The sequence below is a fragment of the Salvelinus sp. IW2-2015 genome, unplaced genomic scaffold (genome assembly GCF_002910315.2).
Source record: "Salvelinus sp. IW2-2015 unplaced genomic scaffold, ASM291031v2 Un_scaffold2481, whole genome shotgun sequence".
Lineage (NCBI taxonomy): Eukaryota > Metazoa > Chordata > Actinopteri > Salmoniformes > Salmonidae > Salvelinus > Salvelinus sp. IW2-2015.
In genome coordinates this window covers 78,919-91,571 of record NW_019943799.1, presented here as the reverse complement: position 1 = coordinate 91,571, position 12,653 = coordinate 78,919, and the positions used below count along the sequence as shown (strand labels likewise).

At 43.6% G+C, this 12,653-nt stretch overlaps 2 long non-coding RNA genes across 3 annotated transcripts; one reads left to right on the top strand and one right to left on the bottom strand.

The window, feature by feature from the left end:
* The first annotated feature begins 5,249 nt into the window (after nt 1-5,249).
* On the top strand, nt 5,250-12,653 carry LOC112074068 (uncharacterized). Of its 2 annotated transcripts, none has more exons than XR_011476858.1 (3): nt 5,250-5,817; nt 6,805-6,942; nt 10,402-12,653. It is a non-coding gene; the product is annotated as an uncharacterized lncRNA (long non-coding RNA). The 2 variants fall into 2 exon arrangements; XR_002894670.1 differs by having other exon boundaries at nt 6,805-7,052.
* On the bottom strand, nt 8,087-9,273 carry LOC139025299 (uncharacterized). The gene is made up of 3 exons (XR_011476859.1): nt 8,904-9,273; nt 8,710-8,729; nt 8,087-8,581 (listed from the first exon to the last, which is right to left on the bottom strand). It is a non-coding gene; the product is annotated as an uncharacterized lncRNA (long non-coding RNA).

Sequence of the window (12,653 nt, the reverse complement as noted above, 5' to 3'; positions counted from 1 at the left end):
AATATTGGCCCTGGTGATTGAAACGAGTGTCTGCTCTGGAGAGAGGAGTGTGGACTAGAGAACCCTAGTGTCTGCTCTGGAGAGAGGAGTTGGACTAGAACCTGTTATGTCTGCTCTGGAGAGAGGAGTGTGGACTATAAACCCTGTAGTGTCTGCTCTGGAGAGAGGAGAGTGACTAGAACCCTTTACTGTCTCTGCCTCTGGAGAGAGGAGTGTGGACTAGAACCTGTAGTGTCTGCTCTGGAGAGAGGAGTGTGGATATAACCCTGTAGTGTCTGCTCGGAGAGAGGAGTGTAGTGAACTGTAATGTCTGCTCTGAGAGAGAGGAGTGTGGCTAGAACCTGTAGTGTCTGCTCTGGAGAGAGGAGTGTGGCTAGAACCTGTTAATGTCTGCTCTGGAGAGAGGAGTGTGGACTAGAACCCTGTAGTGTCTGCTCTGGAGAGAGAGTGTGGACTAGAACCCTGTAGTGTCTTCGCCTGGAGAGAGGAGGTGTGACTAGAACCCTGTAGTGTCTGCTCTGGAGGAGGGAGTTGTGGACTAGAACCCTGTAGGTCTGCTCTGGAGAGAGGAGTGTGGACTAGAACCCTGTAGTGTCTGCTCTGGAGAGAGGAGTGTGGACTAACCTGTATGTCTTGCTCTGGAGAGAGGGAGTGTGGACTAGAACCCTGTAGTGTCGCTCTGGAGAGAGGAGTGTGGACTAGAACCCTGTAGTGTCTGCTCTGGGGAGAGGAGTGTGGCTAGAACCCTGTAGTGTCTGCTCTGGAGAGGAGGAGTGTGGACTAGAAACCCTGTAGTTCTGCTCTGGAGAGAGGAGTGTGGACTAGAAACCCTGTAGTGTCTGCTCTGGAGGAGGATGTGGACTAGAACCCTGTAGTGGTCTGCTCTGGAGAGAGGATGTGGTCTAGAACCCTGTAGTGTCTGCTCTGGAGGAGGAGTGTGTCTAGGAACCCTGAGTGCTCTCTCTGGAGGGAGGTGGTGGACTAAACCCTGTAGTGTCTGCTCTGGAGAGAGGAGTGTGGTCTAGAACCCTTGTAGTCTCTGCTCTGGAGAAGGAGTGTGGACTAGAACCCTGTAGTGTCTGCTCTGGAGAGAGGAGTGTGGACTAGACCCTGTAGTGTCTGCTCTGGAGAGAGGAGTGTGGACTAGAACCCTGTATTGTCTGCTCTGGAGAGAGGAGTGTGGACTAGAACCCGTAGTGTCTGCTCTGAGAGGGAGTGTAGACTAAGAACCCTGTAGGTCCTATAAGGACCTGCTCTGGAAGCATGGTAGAAGGCAGATCGTAGTTTAGTCTAGTCAAGGACATGGCTAGGGGGAATAATAGCCACGAAGGGAGAGATAAAGAAGCGCTGAGGATGATTGACTGTTGATTGAAATCCACCCGCCTAATCGCTACCCTCCTTATAGTACTGTACCTCTGGGTGCCCTTTTTTTTTTCATACTCGTCTGTTTTCGCTTCTATTCTAATGAGTGCCATCATTTTACTTCAGGGACTTGTTCAGATGACGTTGCGCTTGCACATTTAAAATTAACGTCTGTCCTTATATTCCTACAGCTAGTCCACTACATCTCCACTACCTCTAGTCTAAGATTAGGGGTGCCACGCGCCCCGACCATCACCTAAATAGTGTACTTCTCGTGGTGTCCCCAGGGTTAAACTCTCGCCCCCCGGCTGTTGGTATATTGTTAGCGGAGTGCTCGGCTCGCCATTGTTATATGGTGACTTGCTACTCTTGGTACTCTACTTGTTACATTTTTTAACTCTATGGTAATATCGTTTTATCCATAGTATATTTCTTTGAACTACGATTGTGGTATGTAGTGGTGGGACTGCAGGGGCGTAAGTAAGCATGTTCACTCTGACTTCAAGTGTTGTCTCTGGACAACCTGTTCGTAGTTCGCGCACATGCTGTACTTCGTTACCTAAGCTTTGATCTCGATTCCTGACACTGATCTCGACCAGTGTACTTCTGCGAGATTGGCCACACAGAGCCCTGCCCCCTCCCATCCCCTCATTCTACATGGAGCGCACGTTGATCACCATTACTCAGGGGACCCAGGGACTGGTGCACCGCTTAGCTCTTACCAAGGAGCAACGCGCCTTCTTCTCAAACAAGATTCCTATTCATGTTAGCACGCTTTGTGGTAAGAGCAACGTACCATCTTATGTGGGACAGTTCTTGATCATTAGGCATGTTAATCAGTGATCTTCTTTCCTCATAGTGAACAAATGTATCAATAAAACTTATACACTAGAGCATCCTTGTGTGTGTTATGTAGTGTGCGTTATTTAATGCGGTTATTTTTTACACGCCAAGAACCCTGCGGCGGTTAAACCATTGCGGTTTTGAACTGAGTGACAGCAGCGTCTTTTAGGACTAGATAGCTTGAGATAGCATGCAATTTTAGGGTTTGGTGTGGCTCGCTGTATAGATAAGATAAAAGAGTAGGGGCTCGCGAAGGCTTTGTTGTGTAAAGAACCTCCTACACCGAGACAGGAGTATATAGTCATAGCTTTGAGCTTCCTCTCGTTGGTGTGCGAGTGGGGGCTGACACATGGCATCACACTACACGTGGCCCATGACTGTTGGATGGGTGGTGGGGGAGAACCTGAGAAACACCCTGCTACTCTCGCATTCCAATCACTAAATGTAGTTGGAACGAGTCTTCTTATTTCTCTACAGCGCGGCACGCCTCCAGATCTCTGACACGACTATTGGATGAACGAGTGTCTGTTTAGGAGTAAATCAACTTATCCTGAGCCTTAAATACGTAGATATATTTATCATACAGAATTGATATAGATCTAAATTATAAATTTCATTCATAAAAATATCCGGTCCTCCACTATATCTTAGGTTGGTTAGAGTTGATTGATTACTGTCTATATAGTTACAGCTTATCTGATTTATAAGTATGTGATTACAGTAACTGACATGGCGGATTCGTTTTCTGGATCCAGTTGATTGGGCCACAGTCAGGAGGCGACTTCATATATAAAGTAGTAATATACAATAGTGTAATAATAGAGTTCACTTAATAAAAAGGGAAACTCTTAACTCTTTTTAGGTTCATATTCAGGAATTCCATTGCTCTTTCTTGGGGTGGCGAAGAAAATGTGTTTAATTTAGAGTTTATGGACAAAGTTAGAACTTTAACTAGGTGGCACACTCAAAAAGTTCGTTTTTGAAATAGGACAATTTCGAGCCACCTGAGCTTAATCCATACTCTCCTCTCAGCCTGTTCACTCTCAGCTCGAGGAGGGTATATACGGTAGACATAAGAGGGTCTATTATCCTCTCAGCGATCGGTCCCACAAGTGTGCGTTCTTTTTGTACCACAGCATCCCATCTCATTGCTAGGAAGTTCTGAAGAGGCTATAACTCGCACAAACCTAATCAGTACTAGTAAAAATATTTAATCGTGAGGGTACTTTACTATGTTTGCAACAGGACCCAGCAGCCTCTTTGTAACACTTACAGAATGGGTTACCTTATAACGGGTGTACTGTACATATGATGAGAACACCTGTTGGAGGCAACCATTTAGACTATTACATATTTCACTAAGGACATCACCAAAAGAAATTCTACTTAGAAAAATTTACTCAAGTGAAGGTGCTCACTTTGGAAAATACCCTCAACGATAGTGAACTCGCTTCTCTATAGCCATAGTTGAATTCTTAAAGCATTTAAAATCTTGAGTGAATAGTGTTATATTTTATGGTTTATCATCTAAATAATTATACTAGTGCAGAAAAAAGCCTGAAACCATACGCTACTAGACATATGCATTGATGACATACTGTTTTCATAAGTTTGGTACAGTTGTTGTTACTACGTCATCCTTCTGGAATCTGTGAATGACTTTAATAGCTCCGTATAGAATACATTAACATGTTTATTTACTGGTCAGTTTTACATTTCAGTCATGCATTAGTAGTAAGTCTATGTAGTGGAGATGAGTACGTACTGTCAAGTGTGAGCTCAACTCAATTACGAATGTGAGTGTATATGTTCACTTGCTCTAAGATAAAAAGTTCTTATGATGGCTTGGACCGGGCATGGCAGAGAAAAAAGCAAATGCTTGGACGCGCTAGAGAAAAGATCACTTTCTAGTCATTGGTGTGGCTTGTTGTTTTGTTTGTCAAGTAGTAGATTTATTGTGCTATATACAAATATACAATAACTAGACTTAGTCATTATGATTAGTTGATACTAATCATGCGCCTATCTCTGTTGTCTCACTTAGTCGCCACTGTCGTATCTCTCTTCTCGCTTTGAAACCCTGGGCTTTGGCTGTCGTCCGGTCCCCTCCAGGACAATTCTAGTCCGCTTCTCGACATCCACCCCTGAGCTACGCTACAGCAGACGCGTAGGCTGGGGTCATACTCTACATCTACTTACCGGAGGACCCAGCGTGAGTTTCTCGTGGCCTAGCCATGGCTTGGTTGGCCCTTATGAGCTTTGGTGGCTCCTTCCGTTTCTACTGACTTACCTGCCGTGTCAGCACCAACCCTCCAGGGCCGCAAAGCTTTCACGAGTGCCACTACAACTCTCGCTTCATGAAGGTGGACCTTAGCCCCCCTCACTGCCCCAGCCCGCTTCTTCCCCAGCACCCCGTGTAATTTTAGCCCATGGTATCAATGTGCAGAGTTGCTCGTTTAGGAACAACGGTATACTTAACTCGGTGGCTACGAAGAACTAAATTGGCGTCAAATGTATCTGTTCTGGGTTCGGAAACTTTAGGGCCTCTATAGGTGGGCTGGGTGTTGACCGCTCTCTCCCCGATAACGGTCCCGCCCCGCTCGCTCCTACGCTCGCCTCCTACGCCACCCCACAGTGCACCCGCCCCCGCCTGCCCCTACCCACTCACCTACCTCTGGCACGCCGTCTCGACTTACCTGCTCGCGCGCCCCACCACCCTCCGACCCAAGTTCGCTTTTACGTCGCGTGACGCCGATGTTTGCCCTGCTGGTGATCCACTCTCTTGTGATATTCCTTTGTTGTTCTTTGTATAACAAGCTTTCTTTCCTGTGTACTCAGCAGTCTTTCCAACAGTTATCATAACATAATCCTTCCCAATCCAAAGTTAAATCTAGACATTGGCTTCTATTTCCTCAACTGTAATTGAGCATCTCTGTCACTCATGACGGACAGCAAGCCATGACCCTTGTAAAATTCTGACCCCCCAGCTAGGCCTACCACGTTCTGGGCAATCCTCGACCTTTCGGTTGGCAGAGTGTAATAGAGGGAGAGATAAAGAGGAGGATGGATGTGATGAAATCGAGAGATAATGTACTTTATTGTTTGGTGCCTTTTASATTCCTTTTCAGATCTCTTACTCAGGGCTTGTTAATGACGTGCCGTAAATTGTTCTATGCAGTCCCCTCTCCCAGTGTGAGCAGGCCCTGACAATAGTTCTGTGTTCACAGTAATTGCCTCGGCGTGTGTAGCGTCGGCTGGGGCAGTATGGACGTGTTACCTGAAGTGATGCAGGGGGGTCCCACTCATATGTCTGTAGCTCGCTTAGCCCTCGCCCCCCTCAGCCCCCCAATGAGCATACACACATGTACTCAGTGGGACCCAGACTGGGTCACTTTTACCAAGCAGTACCATTTATGTGACAGTTCTGACTGTATGTGACCTAATAACATAAAATAACATGACCTATGATGTTATTTATGTTATTTTTACACGCCAAGAACCCCGGTAAACCTTGCGGTTTTGAAACTGAGTGAAGCAGGCGTCTTAGACAAACTGAAAAACAAATGGTGGTACGATAAGGGCGAGTGTGGACCCAAGGACTCGGGAAGTAAGGTCAGTGTCACGGGCAGAGTGGGGGACCAAACACCCTCACTGTGTGACAGTCAGGCACGCCTCCAGATTAGCCTGGAGACTAGGATTAGCCTTAGAATTAGCATCAATTAAATCTAAATAATCAAATGATAATAGTTGATTGATTTACTGTTGAATACCTTTCTAGTTCTATCACTGCTAGTCTTCTGCCTATGCCACATCTGCCTTTATAATATGATTTTAAAGCAAAAAATAATTATACTACATCAATTCTGGAAAATGTGTTATGGCCTTCATAATAATGGGCTTAATCTCAGAATAGCATTCAGTTCACTATTCTCTGGGTTACTCTGGGTAGAAGACAAGTCAAAGTGTGGAGAGGTTCTTTGAAACATCATGAGTTTGATAAAACTACAGATAATCTTGGAATATTTAAGATGTCCTTAAACACTACAGATGTCTTTAGAAGAACACTTGAGGCATTCTTAGAACATCAGAGAACTCTTAAGAATGCCAGTGAAGTTCTTAAAATCCTAGGGACCTTCACCAAGACTGTCTGAATAGAATAGTTTATCATCACTCATCCAAAAGCCTGACCAATACGATGACTGAACATAGTTTAATTGGTACGGTGTACTAGTCATCCTCGACTTAATACTTAATACTTGTAAGAATACATTAAAATGTTTATTTACTTTAATTGTAGTCATGCATTAGTAGTAGCTATGTAGTAGATGAAGTACTACTGTCATAGTAGTACTAATAGATGTATTATATGCACTTGTAGATAATAAGCTTTTATGATGGCAGTAGTAGAAATGCTTACCCTAGCAGACTAGTCATAGTAGTGGTAGTGGCTGTTGTTGTTAGCAAGTAGTAGATGTTATTGTGCTAAAAAATAAATAACTAAGACTTAGTCATATGATGTTGATAAGCTGCCTGTTGTGTCTCACTAGCGCCACTGTCTCTCTCTCTCTCTAAACCTGTGCTCTCCGTCCCCCCTCCCAGGACAAGTCCTCCCAGGCCCTGAGCCTGAGCAACGTGGCTGGGGTCTTCTACATCCTGGTGGGGGGTCTGGGCCTAGCCATGCTGGTGGCCCTGGTTGAGTTCTGCTACAAGTCGCGCGCCGAGGCCAAGCGCATGAAGGTGGACCTTAGCCCCCCTCACTGCCCCAGCCCCTCTCCCAGCACCCAGAATTTAGCCACTTATAGAGAGGGGTACAACGTATACGGCTCCGAGGGGGTCAAGATATAGGGGTAGGACTTAGGGCCTCCTATAGGTGGGCTGGTGTGAAGTTTCTTGTGCGTGTAGCCTCTAGCAACAGCNGGCTCCGAGGGGGTCAAGATATAGGGGTAGGACTTAGGGCCTCCTATAGGTGGGCTGGTGTGAAGTTTCTTGTGCGTGTAGCCTCTAGCAACAGCCGACCAGTGTTGTGACCGTGGTGAAGCATTGTGGAACTTTATTTCCTTTTTGTTCTGTTGTGACAGCTTCTTATGTTTCAGTTTCAGTTTATTTTTCTGATCGTTGTTGTAAAGCGCTTCCCCCCAGAGCCGTCTGGGGGCAGGTGGCAGATTGGTTCCATCGTCTTTGGCTGCAGATGATGACGATGATGRTCTYCACCTGCATTCTGTCCATACTCTGTACACTACACATACAGCACATAAGACATAGAACATTGGTGCACATCTCCTGTCCTCAAGGCCTGCAGTGTCTGCTGGTTTTAACACTGTTCTAACAAGTGACTGATTAAGACCTTGGTTAGCAGGTCATTGATTGATTGACCAGTTAGATACCAGATCAGGGAGAACAGAAAACCAGCAGGACTGCTTCACTGGAGGACTGGCGTTTTACGGACAAGTTAAGCCCCCTATCAGAGTTCTAGAACTCGAGAGGCCCAAAACATCCCCAATGAGGTAGAGTTAGAGAAGAATACGTTCAWATCAACAAACCACTTTATAGAGGATGTCTGCTTATTGATGTTAACCCTAAAAGTGACAAKAGATTTTTGGCTTAAAAGTGCCAACAGGGATAAAAAAAATTACCCCGAATTGGTAATGATTACAAAGAGAGTAAAAAAATATATATATTAACCTTTTGTAACACAAGTAAATGGTTTAAATTCCCCCAAATAAGCATATATTGGTTAAAGCACACATTTATAGTAATATTTGATGTTTCAAAATGATACGGTTTTGTATGTTTAAAAAAGTACATTAGAGTGTCTAGTTTGAGAAACAGACGCCTCACAAGTCCTCAACTGGCAGTTTCTGGCATTTCTAAGTGACCCCAAACTTTTGAATGGTAGTGTGCCAAATTTGGTGCTTTTATCACAAAGTGTACTATTGGGTCTACATTTTCAGTTTAGCCACACAACTAGTATGTATACAAAAGAGAGATTATTTTTTATTTCTCCATATTAACACAGAAATCATGGTAAATCTAGCTTTTTTTGTTGGTTACCAGTTGCTTGACAAAGTCCCAACATTTCTGAAGGATAAAAAGAAGGGATTAGAAAATATGACATGTTTTACCCCTGTTGGTTCAACATAGATAAACATAACATTTCCAAAGGAAACATTAGGCACATTATATATCAATAAGTAGTGTGTTCCTATAAAGTGTTGCCCATGACAAAACAGGAGTCAGTCTCTCTCTATAATTCTTAATCTGTGAAACAACCCTCACTTCCCCTTTTCCTCCAAAACTTTACTGTACAAAACCTCACCTTACTGTACAAAACCTCACCTTACTGTACAACACCTCACCTTACTGTACAAAACCTCACCTTACTGTAGAAAACCTCACTGTTACTGGTCACAAAAACCTCACTTTACTGTACAAAACCTCACTTACTGTACAAGAACCTCACCTTAACTGTACAAAACCTCACCTTACTGAATAACACAACCTCACTTTACTGTACAAAACCTCACCTTACTGTACAAACACACCTCAAACCTTTACTGTACAAAACCTCACTTTACTGTACAAAATCTGCACTTACGACTAGCAACACCGAACTTACTACAATCTACTTATGTACAAAACCTAACCTTACTGTACAATACTACGTACAAAATCCTCACTATGTACTGGTAAAAACTCACCTTACTGTACAAAACATCACTTTACTGTACAAAACCTAACTTTACTGTACAAATCCTCACTTTACTATACAAAACCTGACCATCCATGTTTTTCAAACCAAGACCCAAGAAATGCATGGTCACCTTGAAATGCAGATGTCTAACCCAAACGTATTTGAAACGTATCCTGAGCATCTGTGTGTTTGTTGTTGCCTGCCTTTTTTATACAATGTTAGTTTAGATAAAGGTAACTGCCTAAAATAAAGGAAACACCAACATAAAGTGTCTTAATAGGGCGTTGGGTCACAGCGAGCGGCCAAAACAGCTTCAATGCGCCTTGGCYTAGAATCTGCATGTGTCTGGAATTTGACACCATTCTTCCATGAGAAATTCCATCATTTGCTGTTTTGTTGATGGTGTTGGAAATCTCTGTCTCAGGTGCCACTCCAGAATCTCCCATAAGTGTTCAATTTGGTTGAAATCTGGTCTCTCTCTCTCTCTCTCTCTCTCTCTCTCACACACACCCACACCCACACACACACCCTCCCCCCTCAATGCTTCTTTGAGACCTCGCTTTCAAAGTCATTGAGATCTCTTCTTCTAGCCATGGTAGCCAAAATAATAGGCAACTGGGCATTTGTATACATTACCCAAAGCATGATGGGATGTTAACTGCTTAATTAATTAACTCAGGAACCACACCATTGTGGAAGCACGTGCTTTAAATATATACTGAACAAAAATATAAATGCAACATGTAAAGTGTTGGTCCCATGTTTAATGAGCTGAAATAAAAGGACCCAGAAAGCAGAAAAAGCTAATTTCTCTCAAATGTTGTGAACAAATTTGTTTCTATCCTTGTTAGTGAGCATTTCTACTTTGCCAAGATAATCCATCCACCTGGCAGGTGTAGCATATCAAGAAGCTGATTAAACAGCATGATCATTACATAGGTGCACCTTGTGCTGGGGGCAATAAAAGGCCACTCTAAAATGTGCAGTTTTGTCACACAACACAATGCCACAGATTTCTCAAGTTTTGTGGGAGAGTGCAAATGGCATGCTGACTGCAGGAATGTTCAACAGAGCTGTTGCCAGCGAATTGAATGTTGATTTCTTAACAATAAGCCGTTTTAGAGAATTTGGCAGTACGTCCAACTGGCCTTACAACCGCAGACCATGTGTAACCACGTCAGCCCAAGACCTCCATTTCCTTCTATGAACTGTAACTCAGTAAAATCTTTGAAATTGAAGCATGTTGCATTCATAATTTTGTTCGGTATACTTTGTATCCCACTTTTACCCAACTTTTTCCTTTATTTTGGCAGTTACCTGTATGTTTCAATGCTAATGCTCGTGGAATGTGTGTGCGTGAGATGTGTGTGTGTGTGTATTTGTGTTTTCCTATGTTTGCACGGTGATTGATGTATTTGATTCATTAGGGTCCTATTATATAAACTCAAGTGTTTCTTTTCCTTCTCTCCTCCCATTGCCCCTCCCTCTCTCATCACCCCATCCAGCTGCCCTTCACAGAAGCCATGCGGAACAAGGCTCGGCTGTCAATCACGGGCAGTGTGGGTGAGAATGGGCGTGTCTTAACCCCGGACTGCCCTAAGGCCGTCCATGCTGGCCACTCCCTCAGACACCCAGGGCTTACCCTACCATCGGGCCTACCCTGAAAACCAAAAACACACACTGTGCCTTAACCACACACACGGCTACGTCATTACCACCCCGACGCCACACACACAGACACACAGACCAGAGACCGCCAGCAAGCTAACAGCAACAACAGGGAGAGAGGAGGGACAAATATGATGATCACCATCACACTAAAATCCTAACTTGAGCTCCATGAAACAAGGACAACAAGGTGCCAAACTGACAGTGTCAGCACACTAACGACACAGGAACCGAAATAAACAAAAAGATGGCGATGTTGATGACGAAGACTTTGGGCAGCGTCATGAACAGGCAGACATGTGACTTTATCTGCTCRGACGTGATAGAATGGGTCCTCTAACAAGCCACACCCCTGACGCCATACCAGGAAACTATGCTTTAGGACAAACACCACCATCATCATAATCTTCATCATCTTCACTTGCCTGCGAGGAATAAGCGGCAGGAGAATCTCTTATAAGACCAGAAAACTGTAAACCTGAAAACATTGGACTGTACAAACCTGCTCTTTCGCCGTGAACTGGTCAGACGAACATGCTTTCTTACAACACTTTGGTTAGCGTCTCGCAAAAACAACGCAGAGATCACTGAAGTTACCGTAYWKGACGACAYCTCGATGGATATCTCCAAACTCACACGGCTAACACAACCGTAGGATTCACAGGGGTTTGTAGAAATAACCTACAAAACGAGTAATAGTTATTGAAATGATCCATAAATAACAATGAGATGTATCACTTCTCTGGGCGGGGAACACAGGTAAACGCTGTACATTCTGTGAAAAGTGAGGAAAACGTATCAAAGTTKATCTCAAATGAGACATTATCCCCAACATAAGGCATTATTTTMGACCAGGGCCACATTTAGCCAGCTAGGCCTCTGGTCTAAAGAGGTGTGTCAAGTGAGACGTAGCCATGTTGTTTTTCAGTGGAGGGGGAGGTACTGTATCAGAAGCTTGCTTTTTAAACTGTTGTAAATAACCGCGTAGCAAAACTGAAATCACCTCTCTTTTTTAACCATCTTAGGTAATAATTCATTGCAATAATGAATATAACAAAATGCCACTTGTAATTATGAATACACCTTTTTCTAAATACATATTATATACAGTACAAATGAATATATATCTATACATCTACAGAGAGCTATAGAACATTAGATTATCACCATTGAGTGAGGCCATGACATATGTTCTGTTAAAGGGTGTTTTGATAATGATAAAGATTCATTTCCACAGTCTTTGTGTGTCCTAATCCACACTGAATGTCAATCTGACACTCACAAACACATCCACAAACACACACACACACATCACTTACACAGGGTCAACTCTTGCAGAGATCTTCAGCAACACACAAGATGCTCCTTTTTTTTTCTAGTTGTTTGTTCCCCATTTTGTTTTATTTTGTTGTTTTGTCCATCATTGAGAACATAGCCTCTGTACGTACAATAGTCCCAGATCTTCTTTGTGTTTAATCCTCTAGCCGTGTTCTTTTGTCTGACCGTCTTCTGTTTTAAAGGCTATTACAGCAGTCTGGAGAGGCTAAGAGGGAAGGGAGAAAGAAAAATAACAACAAAATGAAGTACCAGACATTTAGACTGAAAGAGTTCTAACTGAATGGTGGAGTTTGGTGGCATTGACAGCAGTTGCAGGGGTAGTATTGCCTTGGKCCTGGACTTTTGAGCACTCTGTATCTCCTCATCTCTCCTCTCACTGAGAGGGTCACTGCACAGAGTCCTCTTGACCTAACCCCTGACATTAAACCTTTGACCTTCTCTAGCTTTGACCTTTAGACTCTTATAGGCACTGACARYACCAGTCAGCCTTTAAACTATCACTCTGAGCCCTAGTCTTATTCTCTCTCCCTCTCCTAACCCTCTAGAACTTACAAGACATTTAGATTATTTCATTTTTATATTTTTCAATCTCCCACCAGATGAACTAAAACCCAGACAGGCAATCCTATCTGTGTATTMTTGAAGCAGACATGTTGACTGCTGGCTGGCTACTAACCACTTCAGCGTTTTCTGGGTTTAACACAATCTTTCTTTGTATTTGGTTACGTTTTCTAGTAAAATATCAACCCCT